This window comes from Emydura macquarii, unplaced genomic scaffold (assembly GCF_026122565.2).
Source record: "Emydura macquarii macquarii isolate MOO-44397 ecotype Brisbane River unplaced genomic scaffold, CSIRO-AGI_Emac_v2 contig_2403, whole genome shotgun sequence".
Taxonomy (NCBI): domain Eukaryota; kingdom Metazoa; phylum Chordata; order Testudines; family Chelidae; genus Emydura; species Emydura macquarii.
Window position 1 is genome coordinate 383,603 of NW_027132540.1, and position 5,016 is coordinate 388,618.

At 42.7% G+C, this 5,016-nt stretch overlaps 1 pseudogene; it reads left to right on the forward strand.

The window, feature by feature from the left end:
* The first annotated feature begins 3,781 nt into the window (after positions 1-3,781).
* On the forward strand, positions 3,782-4,731 carry LOC137161894 (olfactory receptor 14I1-like; annotated as a pseudogene).
* Positions 4,732-5,016: the final 285 nt, after the last annotated feature.

The following is a 5,016-nucleotide window of genomic DNA, read 5'->3' on the forward strand; positions in this document are numbered from 1 at the left end:
TTCCTCCACAGAATCTCTTCACTCTTGTCTGTTTCTCCTTGCAACTCAGCACTCCTTCAGACGGCACGGCACTCCTACTCCTCCCAGCTCGTGCCCTGTCTGTTTGGGGCAGAGGGTTTTTATGGAGCACCTGGCTGGTCCCTAATTGGCCTCAGCTGCTCCTAATTGCCCCCTAATGACTCTAAGCTAATCTGCAGGGAAGAGAGCCCAGAGCATTCTGAGGCTCACATATCTGCCTTCGATCACTTTCTTACAGCTTTCTGCCCTCGCTAGATCACAAAGGTCAATGTGTTTTATCATCTCTTGGAGATGTAATCTCCTCGTCTCTTCGATGGGGTTTTCTGTGAGACATGAACTTTTGCTTTCCCCATTGATGAAGGCTTGGAAAAAAAATTAGTGGAAGGGTCTCAGTAGCTGAATTCCTGGTCAAACAATTTTTTTTATGCTGTATCATTCTTGCCATGCTGGAAAGGCAGTTGGAAGAGAAAGCTATTGTAATGATGCCTAAAGACAAATTGAGTCTAGGTAACAAGAAAAAATGTGTATGCTACCAAATAATTGCTGTGATGGATCAGGACTTGCTATCTAATATTTTCTCTAATGTTAAACGTTGTTCCTACTGTGGTAAATAAATCATACTTTGTATGGGGAAGGCAGGCCAGTCACTCAACTTATTACTGCTCACAGCTCCTGAGAGAAGAACTGCAGATACCCAACACTTTTGAGAAATCATGCTGGTGCACAGGGTATTGTTGACTGAGACCCTGCTTGAGAGTGAGAAAATCAGGTGATTCCACCTTAAAAGAGGGGCAGGCTTATGGCTGAGACCTGATGGAGTGAACTGAGAGAGACCAGAGAAGGAGTCAGAGGTGCAGCTAACCCTGTAACCAGGACAACTGGGATTTAGTCATTCACTGCAAAGGGTTGATTTGGAGTTAGCCAATGGTTTGTCCTCCATATGTTACACTTATTAAATAAACAGCAGGATCTTATTCAGGGGATAAGGCAGTATGCCGTGTTTATTATGAATACAAAACATATTTTGAAAAGCAATTGCCTAAAACACACTCTCACTCATACACAGACACACAGACACACACACACACACACACACAGAATTCTGCAGGAGGGATATAATTACCAGTCCCTTGTTGCCTTAGCTGAATCCCTGGCCAGATGATTCAGACACGAGGGTGGAGCCAGGCCCTGTCGGTTGCGACACCATGCTCCTTGGGGTTTGCAGAACGAGCCCAAAGTCCAGGTTTTTTCTCCCCATTTTTATTCTTATCCATCCCCATTCGGGTCTATGAATTTCATCATGTCAGATAGTCTCCTTGTTTGATGTAATCATCACTTACATTTGATATCGCAAGTGTGACAGCTTTCTCATTATTCTTTCATTCCTGTTTCACACTTTGTCTTGTTCTTGTCCTTGGGTGTTAACTCCCCCTGTTTTCCGGGGTTATCTTGATCTTCGGCCATCTGGGTTGTAAAAGTTCTCCAAACAAAGGCATCTTTTCTCCCTCCTGTCCTTGGAGGATGAGAACCATTATCTCAGCAATTACTTCCTCACCGTCTTATCTCAGCAGACTCAGAATGCATTCACTCCTCATTCATACTTACTACAAATCATTACATTCTTATTCCATTACATTGGTAACAATTATCTTATACTTACTAACTTAATAAACTCCTTATACCTACACCAATTTTATTAATACCATTTTACTAAAAGAACATACAAGAAATCTTATTTGCCCTTTCATTGCCCCATGATTTACACATCAAGCACATTCCTGATATGCTTTGGGCACTTTCCTTCACTTGTAAATTATCACAGTTAGATATTAGGATGTTCCCAAATATTCATTCGTAGATGTTTACAAGCAGGGCCTCAATGTGTCATAAATGTTAAATCACAGAATGTTTAGGCAGGATGTTCCCACTCATATGTTCAAGCAGTCAATTATCATAATGGAGCCTGGGGTGACATGAACAAACAATCCGTGTGTCTGGAACATCCCTATCTATAATCCCTATCTATAATTGGAAAATTAGCTTTCAGCAGAAGCGGGGACACTGATATTGTCCAGCAATACCACAATCTCAAACCATTCATTCTTTTGCATTCATTTTTATTTCTGTAGAAGAGGGATAGCGGCAGGATGGCAAAACTGCAGAAGCAGCAAAGCTGAGGGCTGACAGAATAGATTTTACACAGGCTAGCTCTATTCATCCTGGCCAAGGACATTAAGGGTACATCTATACTGCAACTAGCAGCACGCTTCCCAGTTTAGGTGGAGAGAGGAGCAATACCTGTGCACGAGCTAAACACAGCAGAGTAGCCAGGGGTAGAAATGGTGGCGGTTTGGGCTGGCCAGCTGAGTACTAAGCGGTCTTGGTGCCTGAACGTAGCTACTGAAGGACAATGGGACCAGAATAGAAACCTCCTGGTCTTGCACCATGTTGATTGTATAACACTGCTGCCAGCTGAGCATAAATGCAGTAAATGGGTGACCTGACAACACACATCACAAAACACAGACCATCCATCCCCAAAGATCTCACAGTCCAGGTAGACAAGGCAGAGAAAGGGAGGGAGGGGAAGTTACTGGCCCAAGGTCACGCAGAAGGTCATCGGCTGATCAAGAACAGAACCCAGGTGTCCTGACTGTCACTGACCCACAGAGCACAGACATGAAGTCTGTGAAGGGAAAAGAAGATGGGGTCTCTGTTTCTGCTGAGAACTGATTTTAGAAATGGCTGTAAAAAGCCTGAGATGGAAAATGTCTTTTTAGCAGTTATTTAGTCTTAGAATGTTTTGAAGTAATGAAATAGTTAAGAGGTCTAGACGCTAGTAGAGATGGAATGCAGAGAAAGACCTTGTAACTTAGATAAGGAAAGTTGAAAATACTCAGCTAGAAAATTCCTAGATAATATTTTTTTTAGTATGTATGACCATGGAAACTGTGAAGTGTAAAGACTTGTTTATACCATTTTATAAAACGGTCAGTTTTTTGTAAGTAGGTCGTCATTCCTTACATTTGAAGGGACCACCTTCTTTAAGTAAAGAATAAAAATCTGACTTTGCTAATCTGTTGTTTGGCTAATTCTGGACTATCCGCTGGGCAATGGACTTGTAAATAAGGACCCCTGAGTTTGGGTTCTTCCACAAGTCACAGAAGTAAGCAATGCAACAGAGCAGTAACAGAGCAATGCTACTAGCTCATCATTTTACAGATATGGGGGTGCAGATGGTATCGGTGCCATCAATCCATGTGTAATCAGGTAGCAGGTCATCTACAAACAAAGCTCGGGGAGGAATAATTACAGACAAGCTGAGACTTAGGATGCTGGGTGAGTCAATGTTGTATTTCCCTGGGAAGTGGGAATCAGGCTGTGTGGATGTTTTAGTATTTTTGTGTCATGTTGAAATTTTCAGCCTATTGTTTGAGAGAACTGAGGGACCATCTTCGTTATGTTGCATTTGGGCTGTATTTTGTTCCATTCTTTAATGCATTTGATCAAGTGACACCTTGGGCCAGATCCTCAAATCATGTAAACTAATGCAACCCTATTGACTTTAAGGGACCTCTGCCAATTTACACTTGTGCGACAACCCTGACCACCCTTGGTCAATGGAAGTGACACATTCGGTGCTCCTTTGTCAGTCACGTACTGAGCTATCATGAAGAAGGGAGTCAGGATCATTCCTCTGTCATGCTAATTCTGACATTGTTCTTGTCCTTCCTTCCTCAGCATCACACAATGTACTGAGAAAATGTTCAACAGAACCACTTTGAATGAGTCCCTTCTCCTGGGATTCTCCGATGTTTGGGAGTTGCAGATTTTGCACTTTGTTTTATTTCTAATGGTTTATTTGGCTGCCCTGGTGGGGAATCTTCTCGTCATCACAGCTGTAGCTCGACCACCATCTGCACACCCCCATGTACTTCTTCCTGATCAATCTGTCCATCCTAGATCTTGGCTCCATTTCTGTCACCATCCCCAAATCAATGGCTAATTCCTTCATGAACACCAGGTCGATTTCCTATTCTGGATGTGTCACCGAAGTCTTTCTCTTCATGTTCCTTATTTCAGCTGAGCTTTCCTTACTGACCATCATGGTGTACGACTGATACGTGGCCATCTGTCATCCACTGCACTATGAGAGAGTGATGAACAGGGGAGCTTGTGTCCAAATGGCAGCTAGTGCCTGGATGAGCAGTATTATCTACTCAGCACTGCACACTGGAAATACATTTGCATCAACCTTCTGTGGAGACAACACAGTGGATCAGTTCTTCTGTGAAATCCCACAGCTATTGAAGCTCACGTGTTATGACTCGTACCTCAGTGAAGCTGGGTTTATTGTATTTGGTGCATATTTAGGTCTAGGTTGCTTTGTTTTTATCATTGTTTCTTATGTTCAGATCTTCAAAACAGTGCTGAGAATCCCCTCTGAGCAGGGGCGGCATAAAGCCTTCTCCACCTGCCTGCCTCACCTCATTGTACTCACCATGTTCCTTTCCATTTCCTGCTTCGCCTACCCACCTCCAGCTAAACCTCAGATCTGGACCTCTTGGTGGCTGTTCTCTATTCCATGGTGCCTCCAGTCACAAATCCCATTGTCTATATAGCATGAGGAATAAAGAGATAAAAAATGCAGTGAAGAAGATGATTGGGTGGAGATTATTCACCAAGAATAGAAGGATGGTCTTTCTTCCTTGACTGTGATCACAGTCTGTGTTTCTTTATAAATATAATCACCTGATGACAACATTGCTACCATGAGAACATAGCCAGCAACCTGTTTGTTCCATAGTAAAAATCTCTACTTACTCCACTGAAGTCAATGGAGCTACTGTTGAATTACACACGCATGAAAAACATCAGAATCTATCTATTTTAGGATTTATGCTACCACCATCACCATGCTATCCAAGCACTTTGCATATGAAATGGATAGTCACAGCTGAGCTCCTGATGGACTTCATGGAGTCTCTGACTCTTCTT